This window comes from Cololabis saira, chromosome 5 (assembly GCF_033807715.1).
Source record: "Cololabis saira isolate AMF1-May2022 chromosome 5, fColSai1.1, whole genome shotgun sequence".
Taxonomy (NCBI): domain Eukaryota; kingdom Metazoa; phylum Chordata; class Actinopteri; order Beloniformes; family Belonidae; genus Cololabis; species Cololabis saira.
Window position 1 is genome coordinate 12,996,953 of NC_084591.1, and position 24,816 is coordinate 13,021,768.

At 40.1% G+C, this 24,816-nt stretch overlaps 1 protein-coding gene across 1 annotated transcript in view; it reads right to left on the minus strand.

Moving 5' to 3' along the window:
* The window catches only part of tspan18b (tetraspanin 18b), a 51,322-nt gene extending 42,201 nt beyond the window's left edge, over positions 1-9,121 (minus strand). The window contains exon 1 of the mRNA XM_061720953.1: positions 8,849-9,121. The gene's annotated coding sequence lies outside the window, so the exon portion shown is untranslated. The remainder of the gene's footprint in view (positions 1-8,848) is intronic.
* Positions 9,122-24,816: the final 15,695 nt, after the last annotated feature.

A 24,816-nucleotide genomic window follows, 5' to 3' on the forward strand; every position in this document is an offset into this window, starting at 1 on the left:
AGAGGCACTCTGTAATTCAGCGCCGGAGGGAAAGCAGACATCATATTTACTGAAGCAAGCGGCTGTCGTCCTCTCTGTGCTCAAAACTGCGATGTAAATTAACTCTCATATATTCATATCATGATTTCCAATCATAATCTAAATGTTTGCAAGAGTGAGTTAATGAGTGAACAACAAGCTCCTACATCCATTTAATTTGTGCACAATGATAACAGCCTCATTATCTGGGTCACTGTTGATAAACTGCTGTCCATCCCTACAAAAATCTGTTTGACAAGAGCAAACGTGCTTCTATTTGTGGGTACCAAACATCAGATTACATTAAGCTTGTTGTAGCCAACCATCAGTGACTGGAAATAAACAGGGCATTTAAGGGCACTCAGATCCCACGTATAGGGAGGGGAAATAAAAGCATTGTCATAAAATCAGGGCACATTATAAATGAAGACCAAAATATATTTATCTAAGGTTATAGTGTATCGTCTTACTCAGAAAATGTGGATGGAAAGGGCAGGCACACTCAGGGAGAAGACTCTGGGCACAGACGTGCAGAGAGAGTTGGGACACAGTTGTGGCTGAGGGAAAAGTAAAATAGAAAGACCAGAAGCTGGGAGAGAGTCCCATTTCATCTGAAAAATGCCTGAGTCAGGAGATGAGAGAACCATTAGACCCAATGAGTCACAGGGAGAGGCTGTAAAAACAGAGCTGAGCTGAATGTGGCTCCAAGCGTCATCTTCAAAAAGAGCCAAAGAACCGCGGGACAGTGGCCCTAGAACGAGCCATTTTTATCCAGAGTGGTGTGTCTCCTCATCGGTACATCTGCAAATGTTCATGCAAATGTCTCCAGAGTTTTTTTCAGGGGAGAAAAAATGTCTTCACTAACCATAAACTGCTGATTCAAACTCAGGCTGCTTGATTATTGCTTAATTGTATTGTCAGCAAACAGTGATGAAAACAGATGAGAGTGGTGAAACTGAAGTTTACAGCCTTGCTTTATCTCCTTTTTTCCAGAACTGGCAAATGAAGAAGTAGAGAGCTGGTGATATCCTACTTGAAATGGAACAAACAAAACAGTGAAATATTCAAAAATAAAATAAGAAGTTTCAAAAAATAACTAAGTTGTGCCAGAGACATTAGAAGAATGTGACATCCAGATGCCAACTGTCTGAGTTAATTATGTCGAACAGATGCAAATACACAGTGAAGGGTTTGTTTCACCTGTGAGGTGACAAAGGTGGAGGTTTCCTCAAACAAACAGAGAACAGGGGATTTCCTAGGATTACCAAGAAATGTGAGTATTTAGTAACGTCCATCTTAAAACGCTGTTTACTTTAGTGATCTCAAAGCTAAGCGAATCAAAGTCTGCACACGCTTAACACTAGGTATGGGCGGTATGGACAAAAAAATTTATCACGATCATTTCTGGCATTTATCCCAATAACGATAAAAAAAAATAAGTGTCATCAACGGGAATCTTTCTTTCTTTCTTTCTTTCTTTCTTTCTTTCTTTCTTTCTTTCTTTCTTTCTTTCTTTCTTTCTTTCTTTCTTTCTTTCTTTCTTTCTTTCTTTCTTTCTTTCTTTCTTTCTTTCTTTCCTTCTTTCTTTCTGGCATTTATCCCAATAATGATAGTCGTTTCTTTCTTTCTTTCTTTCTTTCTTTTTGGCATTTATCCCAATAACGATAGTCGTTTCTTTCTTTCTTTCTTTCTTTCTTTCTTTCTTTCTTTCTTTCTTTCTTTCTTTCTTTCTTTCTTTCTTTCTTTCTTTCTTTCTTTCTTTCTTTCTTATTTCCTCAATTTATCGTTTTTACCGTGAGATGGCAAATTCTTACCGTGGGGAATTTTATTGACGGTTTATCGTGAACGGTAAAATATCACCCATCCCTACTTAACACTGAGAGAAATGTTTAAATTTCAATCACTTATTCTATATGTTCATTATTATTTACATCCTTGTGGCCACTAAAGTATCAGTTAAGGTTTTTTTATTTAGATAAAGACCTTTTGTTACACTGAAACACCAACTTGAGTTATTTCCAAGAGGCTGTTAAGTGTCGAGACCTTGCTTGAAGGATTTGTACACATTTAATAAATATAAACACTTTTAAACCCAAAGACAAAGAGTATTTACACTGTTTACTCCAATTAACAAAGACGGCAGTCTTTTTTCTTTTCATTGTGCACACATATTCTCTCTTCTTGTTGATTCGTATGCACAACGCAATCCTCCATTTGTGTTGATAAATAAAAACAGAAGCCAATTATTTCATACAAAAAAAAAATAAAAATAATGAGACAAGAAGCGAGTTAAATGGTGCCGTGAATAATAAAGACCCAGAGTCAGGGTACGAGTGTGGAGGACTATCTTGCATCAATGAAAGGGGCTCTTCTTCCCCGGTGCTACTTGATTAACTCCCAGCTTCCTGCAGCCCAGCGAGCCAACAATGAAGCTAATGTGAGCCAACCAGGCCACTGTGCGGCCACAAAATGCCTTTTCTTTCCTTATTTAAACATGGAAAAATCATAGAGCTGTGTGTTTTTCTTCAGTGCTCTCTCCAGCATCAACATGTCTTAACTTCTCCCTCGTTCAGAGTCGGTATCAGAGCTCTGCTCCGCTCTCTCTGAAGGCAGGCAGGTAATCTCCCCACACGTTGGTCCGTGTCACATATCTAGACAGCTGGCCAGCCTAAGCCCCTTCTCTGAGCTTTGAATACATCTGGGGGATGAAAAGAGCACCAGGTGATGAAGAAACCTCCTGGCAAAAAAGCACAGGGATTTACTTAGTGTAATGACCTCACCACTAGCTTTTAATGGACACTTGAGTAAAATGGTTTATTAGTACTGAAAAACATTATGCAAGGGGAAAGCTGGCTGGGGGGATTTTGAGATAAATTCCAATATCCTGAGACAGGCTTCAGTATACCCTCACCTAAGAACTAAGCCGCACGCCTATTGGAGGGGGCCTGCTATCTCCTGGGCCCAGCTTGTCAAATACATACCTTTTACCTCATTACCTGCTCAGCACACACATTATTGAGGGAAAAGAGGTGAATTTAAGATAAGCACAAAGAATTCTCGGCGCTGAGCGCAAACAGCCGTCCTGCTTCCTCCTGATAAAAAAGGAAGAGCGGCCCCTCGGCTTCCTGCTCTCTGTGAACTCTGGAGCTGCCAGCTGCCCCGTGTTTAGGTCACTCACTGCTTCCTGGACCATATGGAGACAGGCGAGGGACAAAGGAATGCATGAAAGTGTGAATTAAGCGTCTTCATGCATAAGAGTGGCTGAAAGTCAATCTAAAAATGATCTTATCCAAGACGACTCTTGCCCTGTATGTCCACACACAGAACTGCTGCCCCTATTTTAGCATGTATATACATTACACAAACATGTAACACGTACTATAAAGACACTATAATAACACTATAAATAGTTCTGTAAGTGGCTCTTAAAAGGTTTGTAGCGCACAGATATACTCCGCAGCCAGACGCTTGCACAGAAACAAATTGGGATTTAAAACACCTCATGTCAAGTCTCCCAGGATAAGTCATTCTTATTTAAATGATTGCACAATAATAAACCCATGAAATTGACATATCCACTTTTAGCTATGCTGTTACCTTACGCAAACTGTTATTTACAGACACAGTTTAAACATCGGTGCAGCCCGTTGTTAACGTTACACCAGTATGGGGCTGTATCGCATGCAGTCAGGTAACATCACGCTTTAATCGTATTCATCAGCGTAAGTGAAGAATTTCAGGCTGGTGTCATTTTTCTTTTTCCTTTACAGACGTAGAGCCACGGTGGCTGCATGCTGAATATCCGCGGTGAATCAGCAAAACAGGCTATTCAAAATGTAAAATAGTCTGACTCTCATTAGTGTCCAGCTTCATCAGACACGTCTAATCCACAGAGATCTGGAGTCAGTTATAAAGCATCCTGGATATAAAAGAAATGATGAGAATAAAGAAGATATTCACACAGCGTCTGAGCTTTTTCAGAGTTTCTGCGTTAGGGCTGGGTGGAGGAGGTCAAAGCTTCTCAAACAAAGGAGAAAAATATCCTGACAGGAAAAAGAGTCAAGAGAAAGGTTTTTTTCTTTTTTTTTTTCAAAAGCTGAATGACAGTGAGGTAATGAGACGCTGCTGATGAGATCACGCAGGGATAATACTAGCAGCTGATCCCATTGGAGATGTGCTGGAACCTTCAACATCCAACAAAATAACACGGAGACGCCAGCGATGGTTGTGATCACACAAACGTATGGTTCCAGTCTACAAACAGATAAATGCCCAGTAAAGTGGCAGCTGTTCTCTCAAAGCAGTTTTATACTAGTCAGATAATGGCGCTAATGGTAGCAGGTTTGCTTGCTCGCAAGTTTACGACAGATTTACACACCAGTTGATGATGTTTAATGATGCCAGTTACTTATTTCAATGAACGCTGAGCTATTTTCCCTCTTATAAATATCTAATAGATCACATTCTTAAATGACCGGCGTGGTAAATACATTTCAGAAAAATCAATATAACAACAATTAGAATGTGCAAGTGTTTCCAAACATTTTTTATGTTACTTTAAAGAGCTTACAATTTATGCAACATCGATGTTCTGTGTGTAAGGCACTGATCATTGCAAACAGTTTGTGATATTAAGAAAGCTCTTCAATTAGTCTTCCTTTCATTATTTCTCTTTTAATTAACCAATCACATCTTTTAAAGTAATGTCTCATACCCCGACAAGCACCAAAGATTTTCATAAATTCCTATTGGGCTGGAGCTCCTATGTTGCACGTGTGACTCTTATTTGTGCAAGTTTGTTTCCCAATCTGAGGGTATTTATTGTAATTGGTGATTTAAACTCTAAAGTCACACTGATGCTGTAGCCTGGTGGCTCGGTGGTCAGCACCATCTCTTCACTGGTTCCAATCCCTGCGGGGGTCTTTCGTCATGGAGTTTGCATATTCTCAGTGCTGACGTGGGTTTTTTAGCCAAGGGCTCCACTTTCCCCCCAACAGGTCATTTCTGATACCGAATTGCCAACAGGAGTGAGTTTGTGACCCTGTGGTGGACTGGTGACTGGTCCGGGGGGCACATCTGCCTTTTGCCTCAAGAGTGCTGGGCGGAGATGCTGGATAGGAATAAGCTGGTACGGATAATGGATGGATGATGCTGTAGATCTACAGCAAATGGGATTGGTCCGCACAGAAACGTTTTATTTTGTTCAACATATCTCCAATTACTACTTTTTTTTGTTTTACTTATGCCAAATAGAAAGATACAATTGCTGCAATGTTAGTAAAACTCAGAGGTGTCAAGTAACGAAGTACAAATACTTCGTTACCTTACTTAAGTAGACATTTTGGTTATCTATACTTCACTGGAGTAATTATTATATTTCAGACGACTTTTTACTTTTTACTCCTTACATTTTAAAAACAGCCTTGTTACTCTATTTCATTTCGGTCTTTAAAAAAAACTATCCAGTTAAATTGCGCCATCCGGATAGAGTGAATTTGGTTGTGGTTGGATGAGAAGTATAAATATAATACCATTCCGACACCCTATTGGTTTGTACGCGTCTGCTCTGTGAAACACATGTTAATGCTCAATAGTACACATATATGGTTCTTTAATATATTTGCATTATACTAACATGCATTCATTTTCAATGGCTTTTGTTTTGTCCTTAATGGCTTTTTCCCCCTTACATTACTTTTACTTTTATACTTTAAGTAGTTTTGAAACCAGTACTTTTATACTTTTACTTGAGTAAAAAACTTGAGTTGATACTTCAACTTCTACAGGAGTATTTTTAAACTCTAGTATCTATACTTCTACCTGAGTAATCAATGTGAATACTTTTGACACCTCTGGTAAAACTAACTGTTGGTCAAGATTTAGCAGTTACAACTCATACACGTACGTCTCTTGCTGCGAAGCTACAGGAGGAAAAAAACTAAAAGTAACTCGGCAATGCAGAAAAGAACCTGCTCTGTCAACTGGCCATCGGTGCAGAAAGAGTGAATGGAACAATGGATAAGTATAAGCACCAGATACAAGGCAGGTCACATGAGTGTGCAGCTGCTGGGTAGAGGCATAGAGCACGCAGAGCAGACACCATAAAATGCGATGCTGGCCAGCCCAATCATTCACATCACAAACCTGTTTCCACTGCGCCCGGCTGACTTTTTCCACCTCGGCAAAGAGTAATAATACTTGTTTGCAATATTTCATTATCAAGCCCCGAAACGTAGTTGTGGTGTGTGTGCGTTTTGTAGTCGCACTGCAATTAGAGTAAAACATCCAATTTGAGGCAGGCACCAAGTCCAGCAGCAGAGCTTTGATGTGAGCCAATTCCAAGCAAAGAAACTGTGTTCGGTGGACGTGTAACCACACTGGGTGGACAGATACTCGGCATACTCGCCAAAATGCTGTGCAGACCTGTGGCGTATAAAGAAATACACACCTTCATGGCTCTTCAACCACTGATGAAAAACACACCTTTCAGACACTAAATTATTTCTGCCAGCTGAAAAGCAAATTTCATTTTCTAATGTCTCCTGACAACAAAGATGCTGAACCCATTACAGGCGGAGGCGCTCGCATCACACACATTAAATGAAAGGTCCTCTTGCAATCGAAAAAAGCAATTTTCTCATTGAGCCAATAGATACTCCATTTAGTTCCGGGCTCTCTGCGGACCGCTGCTGCCATAGCGGGGCTGATACGGCGTAAAGCTAGTGTGGAGGGATGACCCAGCCTCGCTTTCCCCATGCCTTTGCTTCTCTGAACCCAATGATATGGATACAGATGGGCTCTGCAGATTGGACGGTGGAGGAAAGCATTTGGGGAAGGAGGAAAAGGATGGGGATGAGAGGAAGAAGGACTAACAGATGAGACAAAGTGGAGGGAAACAAAGTATAGGCTGGAGAGAGGATAAGTTAAGGGCAGGATGGCTCGGGGATGTAAACTGAGGACCGGTCCTCAAATGAAACCTTATTCGAAGGTATGTCAGCTGATATCAAGGAAGAAAGCGTGAAAGTGTGAGAGGAAAACTGAGGCGAGAGACAGAAACCAGAGGCGTCCAACCAGGAGGAAGCGCACGCTGATTAATTTCAGGGCCTTTAATGAGCGATGCTCTGCCAGGCCGGGCAGCATCAAGTCAGTCACCCCGTCTCCCTCAGCAGGAGCTGCCATACGCAGAAATTCACACCTCCCTATCTCTGCCAAGGGCCGGGTGACACAGGAGCGCTGAACTCACCACACTGTCTCCCCTTTTTAAGTGTTTATTGCCACCACAGTAAATTGTGAGATTAAGAGCAACTAATAGAGACACTATTAAAATAAGAGAGACTCAGGAGTTCTGTGTGCAAGTGTGAAGAGTACTCATTAAATTCAAGAGAAACATTTAATTACCATCCCCTTGTCGCTGCTATAACCTTTACTCCATGTGCAAATTTCACAGGTTTACAAAGCCTGTTGGATGCTTTCGTGTTCATCCAGAAAGCATCACTGAACTAAAAAACTTCCCAACGCTCATGTGAATCAGGCTGAGGAGAGAAAGCCTTCAGGCAGAGTTTAGTCATCTGCGTTGGCAGCTGCTCCAAAAGCATCAATACTACTGTTTCTCCTCTCTTTTTTTCTTGACAAGGCAAATGTTCTCCCACAACACGGTGAATAAATAAGCCTCTGTTTCCCGTTTTTGCACATCTTACTCCACCGACATCCATGTATTTGGTTTAGGGGGAGAAACAGCTACCAAAACAAAAAAAAAAGACATTGACTCCCAGCTGTTTTTACAGTTTGGTCAAATAAATACATAAATAATAACTTTTTTACACAGAATCTGCACTCTCTGCTAAGGTTTTCATCCAATTTAAACTACAAACACGCCACTGTAATAAAATCAACTTGAATTTGCCCGAACACTTACAAAGTCACATGTCAAGTGCTTTGTAATAAAGCATGTGACTGCGTTCTCTGGGTATTGACTTCTCCTCTTTGGGAGTCCCTGAATGCATCATGCCTGCTTCAGTGGAGATCTGATAAGACAAGAGACAAGAATGGGATGGTTTTGGGACGATGCATGCCTCTGATTAATGCAGTCTGACAGCGAATTTCTGCCCTGCAGCAAAGGTAGGCCGGTCAGAGACATCCATCTGGTGACAGTACATCTCTGCAGACAGCTCCGTGGGAAGGCTGCCAGCCTGGAGACTGACGCATGAATTATGGTTCCGCGTTAAATCGACGCGTACCCTACGCCGTAGGCGTACGACGTCTGCGTTGGTCTAACGCGGAACCATAAATCAGCCTTGACGCACGTCGCTCCGAGCACGGACTGCCCCTGATGCCAAGTTTCCCATAATGTCATAGACTATTTACAAATCTGAGACCTAAGCAGGCAACTTTGACTTTAAAGAGATTGCAGTTTTGTGTAAGGATGATTAATATTTTATTTTTGTAGTAATCAGGGGTTGGAATAAAAAAAAAGGGGGGATATGACCTGACCTTCGGCTTTAATAAGTCTATTCGGTATAATATTAGAATGAATAAACAATTATAAAGGAGCAATTTTCTTATATTGGTGTAGTTCTCTCTGAAAATTTTGTTACAGCAGTTTATTTTAGATGAAAATGTAAGTTTCTCCAACAAAGTAGCAGCAACAAAACACTGCGCATAACATTGTACCCCCATAGAGACCATCGCTGTTGTAAATAACGAGCCCGTTCAACGAGGCAGTCACGAGAATAAGCACATTGAAATGATCTATCTTCAATTAAAGAAACCAAAGAAAAAAACAACAACATTTAAGTTAGAGACTAACACAGAGCAGAGACTCTTTTCTTACCTCAAGGCGCAGCACAGTCCCGAAATCTCCGTCTGTGACGAGCTGTTTTCTCTTCCAAATATCAGTAAACGCTCTTTACAGAAGCCTCTAACTGGTGGATGTTTGTGTGCGGGGATGGATTTAAAAAAATCAGCTGAGATGTCCACTGAGAAGGGGGGGGAATCGCTCCCTGCAGCGTCCGACTAATACAATCCACTGTTCAGAGATCTGCGATCCCAGTTTAGACAAGCATGCGGTGTTGGGGGGAGACTGGTATGCAAACAGTTTGGTGAACTCGCTGAAAGCGGAGCGGCTGATCGAGAGGGGGAGGCGGAGCCTCCGCTCATGTCCACACCCCCGGTCACCTCCGGCCCACTGTCACCCCTTAAACACATTTAAACTGTTAGGATTAAAGCAGCACTATGTAACTTTTCCACCTTAATATCATATTTCCAGAGTCATTGTGATGGTACATCAACTTACAACAGGTTTAATGACACCTCTGTCATGGTCTGAGGGGTCTGTATCCAGGGGCGTCAATTGGGTATGGCAAGGTATGGCAGCCGCCACACCTCGGCTTCAAGGGAAAATGTAAATGTTTGTTTTTTAAATACATTTATGGAATTATTCTGTCTATTTGTATTGATTATTCTATTATTTAATACATATAAAATAACTACAAATGCAAATCAGAACAACAGGATCGATTTCACTAGTTATTACACTGCAAAAACTCAAAATCTTAACAAGAATATTTGTGTTATTTCTAGTTAAAATGTCACATTTTTAGTCAAAAAAAATCTCATTACATTTAAGACAAGACTCAAAAACTTAAAAAACAACAATCTTCACATGTTTCAAGTAGATTTTCACTTAAAATAAGTAGAACATTTTTTTTGCTTGTAATGAGAAGATAAATCTTGTCCCACTGGCAGATTTTTCTACTTATTTCAATTGAAAATTTACTTGAAACAGGTGAAAATGGTCAAATAAGTTATTTTTCTGGCGATGATTCTTGTTTTAAGTGTAATGAGACTAAAAATGACTAAAAATGAGACATTTTAACTAGAAATAAGACAAATATTCCTAGTAAGATTTTGAGTTTTTGCAGGATGTGAGCGAGACTGCATTTGAAAAAGTTCCAATTTTCTTGACCACACAGATAAGCTACATAGACTTCTGTGATGAGTATTTGCTGGGCGTGTTGATTGATACTCTAGTTAAGTTCTGTGACTCGTAACCTTGCCATACCTTAGCTTTGATTGAATTGACGCCACTGTCTGTATCACCTTCACTGGCACTATGTAACTTGGAGGAGCATGGTAGGAACCCTTCCACACTAAAAAACTACACATTTTTACGGCTTGACTGCTTTACGGCATACGTCACTTCCCCCTCCTTCCCGATTTGTAGTCGATACAAAGCTGGGCAGGGCGTGGAGCGCAGAGCTCAGCAGAAGCTGGTATCATGGCCGAAGCAGCGAAAAAAATGAAGAAAATAAAAGTTTTATCGGAGGAGGCGAAAAAAAGAAAGCTGGAGAGTAACAAGCTAAATGCCCGGACAAAAAAAATAAAAAAAATGCCCGGACAAGAATAAACATTGGCCCGGGCGTTCACTCGCTGGCGTGAGATGAAAGACGAGGAGGGATGTCCGACAAGAGAGACAGAATTGTTATGATACCAATGTAAATGTAGAGTTCTATGTTCAATAAGAATCAAAATTAGAATGTTTTTACATATTTTTTCACATTCGTCTTGGATTCTAGTATTTTGTAAAAACTGTAAAATTGTGCAGGGCTGATCTGCAAAATATAAGGAATGGGCATTCAGTTATTCACAGGTTATAAAGTATTTTTTTATTTTGTCAGTAAGTATGTTGGACTACTAATTTATGACGAAGTCCCTCTAAAAAACGTGACAGGAAAAAGGTGCAGTAGAACAAAACCAGAGCGTTTGTAGTTTGGGGCGCATTATGTCGCTGAAACAGGACAGGGGGGCGGGGTGACTTCACTAATAAAACCAAGTTGAACTTAGTGATTTTCAACATCGTCATATTATATTGTTTAGCCAAAAATAGATACATTACCTCTTCGCTATCCATCCTGCAAACGACCGCTAAAAACAGAAAAGTAGTTTTGAAAGTCCGTCCCGTCTTATTTCATTCACTATCAAAACAAATGCACGCAACGGGGACAGGATCTTTCCGGCAGTACGCGCTGGTGCTCATGGGAAATGTAGTGTTCTTTCTGGTAAAGCACTACCGATTTTGTCCAAAGGAGCCGCCAAACTCAACAAAAGCTGAAAGTTACATTGTGCTGCTTTAAAAGGCAAGGCAAGGCAAGGCAAGGCAAGGCAAGGCAAGGCAAGGCAAGGCAAGGCAAGGCAAGGCAAGGCAAGGCAAGGCAAGTTTATTTGTATAGCACAATTCAACACAAGGTAATTCAAAGTGCTTTACATCAACATTAAAAGCGGCAAGACACAATTAAGCAGTAAATAACAAATAAAATGAAATAAAATGATAAGAAAAGAGGTAAAATAATAAAAAGTACAAGTTGTTAAAAAGCAAGGGTAACAAAGCAACTGGAATTTACCGGGATACCTTAAACACGGAAGCCAGGGAGCGGTATATTTGAGAAAATAATGATTATTAACGGTTTGGATCCATATGAAATCCCTTCTAAAGAGTGGAGCTCCGACGAGGACTTACTACCGCAGTTCTGCACAACCGACGTCTTCGGCTACCTTGTTTGCGAGTGTTTGGCAGCTGCTTTGGTAAATGTTTGACTCGCCATGTGTTTCAATAAATTAGTAGGCTATAATAGTACAACATACAGTACGTGTTTTGTTTTACTCTTTTACTTTTTTCTTTTCTTTTTTTTGACCGCTATATTATGCAGAAGAGCCTCAAAGGCATGAGCAAAATTTTTGTTTTCCTCGTGGGATTATTTTTTTCCTCTGCAGCTAAAAATAGAGTTAATATTTTTTCCTCAACAAACTAGTTTTATCTGAAGATTGGGGTTAATCGCACCGCAGAGAGCTGGCCAGCAACTGCGTTTAGCTCAAGAAGTGGGGAATAAAACCCGTGTGAATGATCCGACCCCGGTCCGTGTGAGTGTTTGTTTGTGGTTTACTGTGGAAGGTTATGTTTGGTCGTCTTACAGCCGCGATACAAGCGAACCGACGACTCTTTCACTCTTTTACTCTGTTATCTCAGATACTTGGTCTCCGTGGTTCTGCCTCCGAGCAGGAAAGCAGTGAAAAGTTAAACCATTAGCGATCTTTTCCCCACGTCTGTTATGTGTGGAGCTGCTGCAGCTACAACACAGCAAAAGGTTACCATGGTTACAGAATAACGGACAGTAACGATTACAAGTACCGGTAGGTTAAGACAAAACGAAGAGGGAGCAGGTCTGTACACAGTGGGCAGTGGTCCGAAGAGCAGCTAACGTAGCTTCCAATATGGCGGCTCCGCCAGGTGTTGACATCAAGACGACCAAGCCCTATAAAATGAAATAAAATGATAAGAAAAGAGGTAAAATAATAAAAAGTACAAGTTGTTAAAAAGTAAGGGGAATAGAGTACAGCAGGTACACATCTCATTCTTGAAATGGCAAGAATTACGTTTCTATACGGTCAAAACGTAAAGACCGGGTCAAATACAGTATTACAAAAGCAACGCATAGGTCTAAGTAGGAAACATTGTTTTAATTGTCAAATCACTGATTTCATTTCACATCATTTTGGTTTAGGAGGTGAAACTGGCCAGGTCTATGCACAAGCCTTTTTACCAGCTAGGTCTTCAGGATTTTTATATACCAAATATATAAAATGAGGATGGATGAGATTATTTTTATCAACATAAAGTTCTACCATGAAGGCGTGGACGGGACCAAAAGTCCTTTATTCAACAAAAAGCGCTGCCATAAGCAGAAAGTCCAAATGCCACAAGTTCAAAAAACAACGTGAAGAACGACAGAATCACACATGGAACGTGACCGGTGGCAGATCAAAACAGATTACCAGGGGAAAGGGAAAGATACAACAACAGATAGACACAGCGGCTGTGTTCAAAACTACCCTGTAGATAGTCCACTCAAAGACTGCATAATTACCGGACAAAACCTCCACTGATATCAGGTTCTAGGGCTCTGATCTGATCTTTAGGCATATTGAATTGAAACTCTGCTTGATTGTATTTATAGCTATAGAGACTTTGGTGAGAACTAAACTGATTTCACTGATTCAAAGAATATAGTGTCTTATTTTTATCCTTTTCCTTGATTCATTTAGCTTAAGTTGGAAGGACGTGTTTGGGTCTTGTCAGAGGTTTAAAATATAAGTTTATTCTGATGAGTCTCCATGGCTTCAAGTGCTAAAAATGTCTACAAAACACATATTTTGTTCCAGTACAAAACTGCTTTGTTTACGTCCCTAACAAAGGTTTACACTCCTTATAATAGACCTAAGATTGTTTTTGACTAGCAGTCCTTTAATGTTTTAAAAGAAGTCAGCTGACAGCATAAGTACTGGTATGTATGCATCCAAATATATTGTTTCTTAGAATGCCACTTTTCAGTAATGGATGATTTATGGAGACATTTGCATCCTCTCCAATGGAAAAGTGCAGGAAATGCCCCACATGTCCTCATATTAATAACTGTCTTTGATAATGAGCTAATGAGGATCTTGGACAATTTGCAAAGAAAGACATGACAAATTTCCCTCTGCCAAAGGAATCATGGAAAATCTTTTTGATCTTTTTGATGTCTATCAATTATCTAATGACAGTAATTGCCAAATTAATGGAATATGACCATAATTATTCGCTGCAGCTTTGCATTTTTGTTGCAGCTTATGGTTGAAGGGGGAAAATAATTTTAAAGTTGATTAAGCACAGCAGGACATTTACAATGAGCCTTTACAGATCAGCTTCTAATAAATGCAAATATGAGAGGACATTCTTATATCTTATAAGAGGGGTGTGTCAAAAAAAAACAAAACAACTTCTGTAACACAAAACACATGACTCAGTATCGTTCTGACGTCCGGTATTACAGAATCTGTGCGAGAGTATTGCTTCACTGTTTCTGCAGATTTCACCAACAGATAAGCAACAACGTTCAGATTTGGCTACTAGTTATTGTTTGTCTGCTGTTAATTATTCATGCTGTGTGCTTGTCGTTCAGCCAGAAGACAAGGCGAGTGATTTTGTTCCACTTTTGGAGGGGGCTTGGATTGTTTTTTTTCTCCCTCTCCGCTCCTCGTGTCACAAAATCTACCACAGATGGAGGGCGAGATAAGTGTTTCAGAGACTGATCTTTTTGCCTTCTCCTCGGAGGTCGTGACACTGACATTCTCTCTGGCCTATGTGATACTTCCAACCCCCAGCCTCCTTGTGTTTTCTCCTGATCACTTTCTCATTGGCCCTCAGGAACAGTTTGAAGTTTCCAGGGGCTAAGGGGGTAAGGACTTTTGACTAAAGTTTAAAAGGGAAAAAAGATTCACTACAGGGAAGATGGATTTTAAGCATTTTGTCTGGGTTAAGGTGGAGGATTTGTACCTCAGCTGAGAGAAATGTCATAGAAATGAAATGACTTGGCACTTTGGAAGAACAGCTGCGGGGTATTTTCTTTTTTGGCTCCTTGACTATTTCAAGAGGACTTGAGAGTGTAAAGAAATGCTGAGGTAACAAAACAGCCCCCGCCCATCTGGGCACTCACACGGATCACTGGTTTTGGGAAAAGTTATCTTTTCAAGACTTTGACAGTTTATTTCAGAGATCCTTTGTTTCTCTTGGCAAATTAGCTCAACAAATGCGACCCTGTGGATCCTGCACATCACAAACACATCTAAGATTAGCATGCAGGTTTTCACCTTTCAGTGGGGCTCTTCCAATCTCTCTTTTTAATCAAAATAAAAAACATAAAAACAGACTTTGGCTTACCGTTAAAAAAAAGCAAAAAAAAAAAGGTTTGGAAAAGAGATCTTTGATGTTGTTCATAGTACTTAGTTTTTCTATCGGCTGTGTGTTGTAAAATATGTTTTCATTTTGAATTTGATGCCGGAGACACCACCAACGAACGGTGAGGTTAGTACGGTGGCAACGGAAGACTGGAAAGTTTTATGTTCAATGCAAAAACAACTTCACAACTAATTATAGTGCAAGAAAATTGAAAATAACCACCAAGAAGCTGGCGAGGTCTCTAATACCGTCAAATCCAGACACTCATGCAACAGTGGTAAGTGAGCGCTGGCCAAATGAGAGGCTGTGTTTACATTAGACCTTTGTGTCTGAGCTGTCCTCCAACTACATCACTAGCCTGTCTGGTCATTGGTACAGTTAATGTTTAAAATGTGATCTAACCACCATCTATGTGAGCCTATATCTGGAATCAGCCTGTTTATCTACTGAATGCTGACACTGTCCCAGGAAACGGGGCAATGGGAAACAGGAAAGAGTGCAAGGAAACAGTATTCAGTTGTGACGGGTCAATAAACCCCCCGCTTTCCTCCTTATGAGAACTTTGTTGTTTTTACACGGCGATGCTTGCTGTTTCTGCTGTTGACCTTTGATATAACATACTTCAAAATGCTTATGCACACCATACTTCATTGTATCATTAAAAAAGATCAATAACATAATATATGTATTCTTTTGTACTACAAAACCTGTTGGTAGAGGTACATGCACTGAAATACACTACAAAACAAATATTCTTGTCCAACAAACCTTTTGTTTTTGTCCTCTCTGCACCATGAATACATAAGTTCCATAGGACCAGATCTGTGACGTTTTAAGGTTCTGATCTAATCAGTCAGTGTGGATGTAGTCATCAATTTGGAAAGAGCTGCATGGGAAATAAACTGTTGCCCATGAAGTTAGAATAACACATTTCTTACATCTTCTCACGACTGTAAATAAAAAAGAGGAATGTTTCTGAAAACTAAATTATTACAACTTTATGGGCAACAGTGTCGTTTCGACAGCTTAAGATGAACAGTTCTCAAGAAATGTTAACAGACCTAAATCAGAAAGAGTTAGGAGGATATGGAAAGGAAATAAAAGACAAATGGCATTCTTACATTAATAAAGACTGCAGACTTGCAGACTTCCTCTTCATCATTTCATTGGTTCATATATATTCATATCTACATTTCATTTCAGGCCTATAAAGAATTCCAAATAAAAATGGCAAGAAGAAAAGGTGAAAGAAATATGTATTTTTATAGGGCCAAATCACAACAAATGTAATTTCCAGGCAATTCAACAATACATTTCAACTCATTTCAACAATTCAACGCCAGTACAATAACAATAATAATATTGCTTCACTAAGGAAACCAAGAGATTCCATCAAAACATTTCTTTCCCCGATCTAAGCAAGCACCAGGCGGCTGTGAACAGGAAAACCTCCCCTTTACCAGGAAGAAACCTCTGGCAGAACCAATCTTAGGAAGGAAGGATTGGAGGTTGAGAGGACAGGAAAGAGTTAGAGTACAAGAGAACAGAATGAGGAGAGGTGTATCATGGGAGGTTCTCCAGCAGTCTAGGCCTACAGCAGCTTAACTAAGGGAAGGGGACAAGGTTCGTAAGACCAGCATGGCGGCAAAGAACCCATCTTTTATCTTGCAACGCACCTCCGACTGGGAGCTGAGTGTGGACCTGAAGAGGAAGATTGTCTTCCCACAGGACGTGGCAGTGTCCCCGCTCCGACCAGACATGGTCCTGCTATCCAGGAGCACGAAAATCATCATAGTTGCTGAGCTCACGCTGCCCTGGGAAGAGAGGATAGCTACGTCCCATCAACTGAAAAAAGCCAAATACCAGGACGTAATCGACGAAGCGGTTTTAAAAGGTTGGCACGCAACCATCTTCCCGATTGAAGACAGCTGCGGTGGATTCCCAGCAAAATCGGTGCGCTACTTTCTCCAGAGGGTTGGGCTGGAGCCCAAACTACGGTGGCCGAGACCCGCAATTGCTGAAAATAAAAGTAACGCTGCAAACAGAAACAAACGCAGCTGCAAATAAAATAAACGCTTAGCAAATAAAATAAACGCTATAAACAAAAAGAAACGCCGCTGCAAATAAAAGAAACGCTGCAAATAAAATAAAAAAACCACGCAAATAAAAAAGCCACAACGGAAGTGAATTACCGGGGACTATTTTTGCCGATGCACCGGTGTTGCACATTAAAAATTACACGTAGCGACGTTGAACACTAACCTTTTCACTTATTTTCTCGTTCGTTGTTCTTCTTATTCCTTATTTCTTCCTTTTCACTTACGTCCTCTTCGTCTTCTTCTTCTCCTCTCACGTAAAAAACACCGGTGCATCAGCAAAAATAGTCCCCGGTAATTCACTTCCATTGTGGCTTTTTTATTTGCGTCGTTTTTTTTAAAATTTGCAGCGGCATTTCTTTATATTTGCAGCGTTTCTTTTATTTGCAGCGGCGTTTGTTTTTATTTTCAGCGTTTATTTTATTTGCAAAGCGTTTATTTTATTTATTTATTTATTTTATTTTTTTATAGGAATACCATCTCGGAAGATCTGCATCACCAGAGTTAGTGTAGTTCCTGCAGTTACAGCTTGTGGCAAAGCATTTCTGATGTTTACTTCACCCGAATGAGGAGAGGTGTATCATGGGAGCTTCTCCAGCAGTCTAGGCCTACAGCAGCTTAACTAAGCGATTGAAATGCTGGTTTGGCTCATGTAGTATCAATAAAAGCATGAGTCTTCCAGGAGCAAAGATGGACAGAGAATCTTCACTTTATCAACAAAAAACCATTACACAATTAAAGTCATCTGGAGGAGTTTCAGTACACATGGTGCAAGAGTGCAAGTCCAACTATACATCCTGGTATCTGATCTCTGAGACATCATCTAGAGTCGGCATTTATCAGCTTTTGTCAAGTACGAGAATACAGAGCTACTTTCACATGTGCTCCTTAAAACTGCAGTGTGCAAGAAAAAGAAGGCTGAATGTTAACTTTGTCCAGCGGTGGCACTGGCGTGTCTGGGTTCGGAGGCAGCAAGGATAGACCAGTGGTGTCGTCTCCTGTGGTCAGATCAGTCAGGGTTCCAGATCTTTTCTGGAAGCAAATTGATCAGACCAAAGACAAAGAGGAACATCCAGACTGCCAGGGTCTGTGATGGTTGGGTCAGTTCCCTTCGGCAAAGGTAATTTACACATTTGTGATGGTGTTAATCCACAAGTTACATTAAGATTTCCGAGCAATATTCAGTATTCTGCCCTCAATGTAAGATTTTTCTCCCAATAAAAAACATACAAAGGATCTTTAAAAGAAAAAAAAAAAAACACTCTGCACACCTAAATACATGACTGCAGGAACAAAGGGACAAAATAACTGAAAAGTGTCATTGTATTGTTATAAGAAGTAATAGTAGCATTATAAAGTAGTGTAAGTCTTAATTTCCTAGAACAGGGGTCGGCAACCCAAAATGTTGAAAGAGCCATATTGGACCAAAAACACAAAAAACAAATATGTCTGGAGCCGCAAAAAATGAAAAGTCTTGTATAAGCCTTAGAATGAAGGCAAATGGCGAAAGGCGAAATGTCGAGAAAAAAGTAGAAATGTCGAGAAAAAAGTCAAAATTTCGAGAAAAAAGGCAAAATTTCGAGAAAAAATTCAAAATGTCGAGCAAAAAGTCAAAATGTCAAGATTAATGTTGAAGTACAATCTCGAGAAAAAAGTCGAAATGTTGAGAAAAAAGTCGAAATGTTGAGAAAAAAAGTCGAAATGTCGAGAAAAAAGTTGAAATGTCGAGATTAAAAAGGAAAGGAAAAAGGAAGAAAAAAGAGGAAAAAAAGAAGGAAAAGAAAAAAAGAAGAAGAAAAAAGAAAAAAAGAAAAAAAAAGAGGAAAAAGAAGAAAAAAAAGGTCAAACATTTTTGAAAAAGCTCCAGGAGCCACTGATGCGGCTCTAGAGCCGCGGGTTGCCGACCTCTGTCCTAGAATATGTTGCAGGCTGAAAATGCAAAAATGGATCCTTAAATTACATAGAACAATGCTTGTGTTTTTTTGTCACGTCTCATTCTTCTTCTGATTTGGCGTTGTCTTTGCATCATATATTATATTTCCCTTTGTCAAGAAATACGTGTTGCCAGATTTCACATGTGCTCCACAGAACCAGGCCTTGAACAAATTTATCCTTTCTTGATTCATTAGCCCTTAAAATCCACACGTAGTGGCAGAATGTTCAGAAGATGTGTGTCTTATGTCAGTGCGTTTCCATATTTCGTCCAGAAAATGTTGGGTGAAAAAAAAGATAATTGGAGTGTGTGATTATATTGGAGTGAAGTGTCTCAGGACCTGCCACTATTGTCCTCCGGAGCTGGATCACGCGTAGTCCTGCCCACTCAGGAGGCGGCTATTCAGCGGGTGCTTTCATTTCTGAACAGCCTCTAATTTCATTATCTTCTGGCACTTAGAGAGCACCAAATTAAAAACAGAAAGGATTCCATGTTGAAAAATCAATGAATAGCCTTGGGGACACCTATAAAATGGCCTCTCTTAGAGGCAAAAATGAATGAATAAATAAATAAAATGATAATGATAAAATTCTTCTGGTTAGAGATAAAGGGGTTAAATATATTTTGCCTGGATAAATAGGGCAAGGGTGTCATAAAACTTATGCCAGATCAATATGCAGCGCCTAATGAGCCACTGAAACCCCCAAAGGGAAAACGCCGAAAGAAGCTGCTTCATAAAGAAGATCCAGAAACACTGCAGCATTTTCTAGGCCTGGCACGGACATGGGCTTATTCAACTGGACTTGTATGAACTTGATTACTTGCCCTATAAACTGCGATTTTTGCTGTAATCTGATGCACTACATATAAAATGAATTAAGTGAAATTTTATCATGAAATCCTTAATTCAGTCATCAATGTTCTGCTTAATCTTGCTCAGCAGAGGTCCTGGATTCTGTCCCAGATGTCATCGGACTAAAAGCCGAGGTTCGGCCCAGACAGGTTGTCAGTCCATCAGCAACATACTTCATTTAGAGAACCACAAATCCACCAAATGTTTGTTTTTGCAGGGTTTTTTTGGACTGCGAGAGGAAGCTGCACAAAACCCATGCGGAAGGAAAAGTCACACAGATATGCCCCAGTTGAGAATCAAACCAGCAAACTTTACAAAACCTTACAAGAGCTTAGGCTGACCGACAAGCTGGTCCTGGAGGCGATTTACTTTCCAAAACATTTTTACTTCCCACATCTTGTTTTCACATATCATCATACCACATGCTATCTCATTATAGCAGGCCCTGGTCATGCCTCATGCACGCTCAGACAGAAGGCCTTATTGTTTTCTGCACACAGATATGGGCACGCATTCAGTGGAAATGGTTTTAAGGAATTTCCCCAACAACAGCGAAGGAATAATTTGATATAAAACATGTCGGGGTAATGTGATATTTAACCGTTGAGTCTTTGACAGCCTTTTAATGTGCAAATATGTCATCCACGCAGACACTAGTTGAAAAATATCGCTGTTCTGTTGTTGTTGCACTCAGATAACTCACAATGAAGTGATGATAACAATTCAAAACCAGAATCTGTAACTTTAACAAACATAGAGCAGTCAAACATTTGGAGCTGGGATAAGAAGGACTTCTTGGCTTTTCCTCTTGAAAATGTATTTGGAATCATAAATCATCTTATAAATGTAGATGGTTATTATTATTGATAATTTTTAACGGAATTTAAAGGAAAACCCATCATCACACCTCAAAGTAGCCACCAAGACAATCTCAGTGTCTCTGAAATGAATCTACAAGTCTCTGAACATCTACTTGAGGGAAGGAACGGCTTTATTTTAAGGCCCTGTCCCTATACTACCACTACACATAGTTTTCAGCCCTACCCCTACATTTTGCGCGTTCCCGTCAGAGGTGTCAAAAGTATTCACATTCATTACTCAGGTAGAAGTATAGATACTAGAGTTTAAAAATACTCCTGTAGAAGTTGAAGTATCAACTCAAGTTTTTTACTCAAGTAAAAGTAAAAAAGTACGGGTTTCAAAACTACTTAAAGTATAAAAGTAAAAGTAATGTAAGGGGGGAAAAAGCCATTAAGGACAAAAGCCATTGAAAATGAATGCATCTTAGTATAATGCAAATATATTAAAGAACCATATATGTGTACTATTGAGCATTAACATGTGTTTCAGAGAGCAGGAGATATGATGACTAGTTGCCTATAAGTATTGTAATGGTGCAAAAAGTCAAACTTCAGAGGCATGTTATCATTTATCCTAACCTTTATTGGAATGTACATCCAAGTTTAGTTGCAGGAATCTGAGGGAACGGATGTAAGAACAAAACTGGACAAGAACATCTGAAACAACCACAACCAAATTCACTCTATCCGGATGGAGCAATTTAACTGGATAGTTTTTTTTTTAAAGGCCGAAATGAAAAAGAGTAACGAGGCTGTTTTTAAAATGTAAGGAGTAAAAAGTACAGATAATTGCATGAAAATGTAAGGAGTAGAAGTAAAAAGTCGTCTGAAAAATAATTACTCCAGTGAAGTATAGATGACCAAAATTTCTACTTAAGTAAGGTAACGAAGTATTTGTACTTCGTTACTTGACACCTCTGGTTCCCGTGAGGGTAGTGGTGTCCCAATTCCTCTTTTCACCTATGGGGTAGTGAAGAAAACGAGTGTAGTGGCTATGAATCTGTCCCTACGGATCGAGGGATTTCGGATGCTCACTAGGGCCCAATCCCAATACACCCCCTAATTTCTACCACTAGCCCTCCCTCACTAACACTACCCCTAAAAAAGAAGCCACAGATTTTAGGGCACTTGAAATCTTGCAGGGCCCTGTCCCAATACTCCCCCTACTCCTACTTTCAGCACCACCCCTAAAATCAGGAAGCTGAGAGCCAAAAGCTGTTTTAATTTCAGCTATAGCGCTGTTAATAAGCCACAATGCTTAAATCTATGATGGTAGTGGAGATTATCATCTAAGATTTTTCTACAGGGGTTGAACTTGGTCTGGTGACTCACCGGCCATAGTATATGATTAAAATCAAGTTCTGACTCATCAAACCTTCGTTTTTCTGTCCATGCAGGCTTTGACATTCTGGAATAAATTACTCAAATCACAAGAAGTCAGTTTTCCACCGGTCTGCTTCCAGCACTGGTTAAGAACCGGTGCCCAACTCAAAATCAGCTCTTCATTTCTGACAACCAACAGTAAAGAAAACAAAATCTCAGAGCCGGGAAAACAGATATGCCGGCCCCAAAACCTCCAGGCTCAATGCAATAGCTGTTTATGTGAGGGTCAAGGGAGCAGGATTCTTGTGGTCAACCGATTTACGCTGACCACTGTTGTTAATCACGTCTGTGTGGATCTGGCAGACAAGAAACTCATGAAAAAGAAATAACTTTGGACACCAAAGTCAAGCAGCAGTGACCCATGAATCCAGGGAGTCTCTTTGCATCATGATTGTTGACCAGAATGCAAAACACATTTGACGATGCAACAACCAGAATGACTAGAACATTTAAACACCATATTTAAGAGAAAAATAGAGCCACTGAATTAAAAGAAAAGAAAAATGGTGCATAAAATGCATGCAAAAGTGGAATAGCAACTTTTAATGTTTTAAACTTGGCAGTCAGACTGAATATTGTCTGATGCCCAAGTCGTTAAAATAACCTTAGAAGCAGTGTTTGGATCTTCATTGATAAACAGTGTTGGCTGCTTCAGTGTCACTTGGTGGCATTTACAAATCAGAATAGTGAGTATAAATCTTGCTTGTATTGGACACAAAAAATATCAGTCAGCATTGAGAAAAGCCAGTTGGCATAGGAAAGAACATCTGCAAATGCCAACTGTTGTTTTTACGACAACCTTTACCAAGACAGACGGGCAATGTTACGTCATTGGTTTCAAGGGAAAACAAGATTATCGCTGTGATCTGTTTTCCATTAAAGTCCAATACAGAGCCGATCAAACCTCACCGCAAGACATGCAGTAATGTTGTATCCGACTCTGTAAGGACACTGTACATGAAAAATAATTAGTTTTTCAAGTTTGATTCAACCCTCAAGTGGTACCAGCACCAGCCCAGCACCAATACCCGGTTCCAACTGGTTGAAAAGTGATATTTATGCTGATATGCAGCAATCCGTCCCTCCAAGGAGGCAAGTAGAGCCAGTCAGTGCCAACAAAATCTACCCAGAAAATAACAGTCAACAGATTCCCTCATGTCTGGGATCGCAATTGCAGAGTTCTCTTTTAATTGGTCTCGTATCTGTAGCCGTAGCAGGAGCGCAGGTTTAGAGCTGGCATCAAGGGAGGAAAAAACAGTTTGATCTATACTACTCCTAAACATAAGTGGTATCTAATTTATTTGAAAATTAAAAAGTGATAACAGAAGTTGTGTGTCTGATGTCTTTTTGGGTGGTGGCTGCGCACTGGAACTACATCTCAGTGTTGAACGACACCAACATCTGGGACATCATATATGTGCACGTGATGTCCTCGAAAGCAATAAATCTTCCTATTGTGTGTCAAACAGCATTTCATATCAAATGTAGGGCTGGGGATCGATTAAAATGTCAAGAATCGATTTGATTCCGATTCTTAAAGGTATTGTGACATCATTTTTAACATGCTTTTAACACTATTAAAAGTCTTGGGCAACATCCCTCAAATGTGTCTAAAAGAGTGTAACAAGAAAAACTTCACTCTAGTAATCTTTTCCTGGCTTTTTATTACAGTGTTTTTTTGCGCCGTGAAAAATGCTTCCTTTCCCCCCTTTCCTGTCAATCATTGCTCCGCTCCTCCTCCAAACCTCCTCCTCCTCCAGCCATACGCTCACAGCGGCGTCGGAGCGACAGGCGAAGCATGCACGGAAAAGCAGGAGGGCGAACCACAGCAAACAATCATAAAAATAAAGGCATGCAAGCAGCACTGTCCCCTTATCTTAAGTCCAGTCAGTGGCCACGGGTCTTCTTAGCAGTTTTCCTCCGGTGATTAGAACAAAAGAGGCTCTAAACTGCTCCGTGTTAAGCCTCATTTATGGTTCCGCGTTAAATCGACGCAGAGCCTACGCCGTAGGGTTCAGCGTATGGTGCGCGTCGCCGCGTAACCCTACGCCGTAAGCTCTGCGTCGGTGTAACGCGGAACCATAAATCAGCCTTTATGGTGCGCTGGAGAGGAGAGGAGACAGGGAGCTGGGTGGAGGGGGCGGTGATTTAGCGGATCGTTACGTAACGATCCGCCACCAAACCAGGTGCGCCGTTTTTGCACAGTTATGCGGAAAATCCCAGAAAGCACACAATACACTGAATGTTAAAAGTTCGTTGTTTTTTGGGTGTAATTGATGTCAAGACACCCAACAAAACACAAAAAATCAAGAAAAATGTGTTTTTCATGTCACAATCCCTTTAAGATTCAGAATCGATTATCAAGATTTGATTTGATCCGATATTGATTTGGGTTAGTGTTATTAAAACTGTTTTTTGAGCTGTTGCATGAATTATATGACTGTAGTTATGCAAAATATTACTACTAGTATTATATTGAGATTAAACAGCAAGTGTTGGCAGCTAATGATGCTGTAAGGACCAATCAGCTCCCAGAATGCTGATAGAACTGCTTTCAGAAACATCATGTGGGTCAGAATTACCAAACAGATCCAGGGCAGCAAACAGACGGATGAAATCGGTTTTATTTTTTCCCATATTCCGTTTTTATTTGTTCCATTTTCGGTCTATTTTGGTTTTTAATTTTTGAACATTTGGTTTTTAGAATTTCTGCAAATGTAACCCCAAGACAGTATATAAAGTAATGAAATAGACAATTTATGCAATTATAACCTAACACTTTAATGTTTTCATACCTTTAAACATATTTAAAGGCAAAAACATGGCACCAGTTATTCTCGTGTACAACAACACCTTTTTTGGGGATAAACAAAAAAATAACCAAAAGTTGTAATGTAATGATG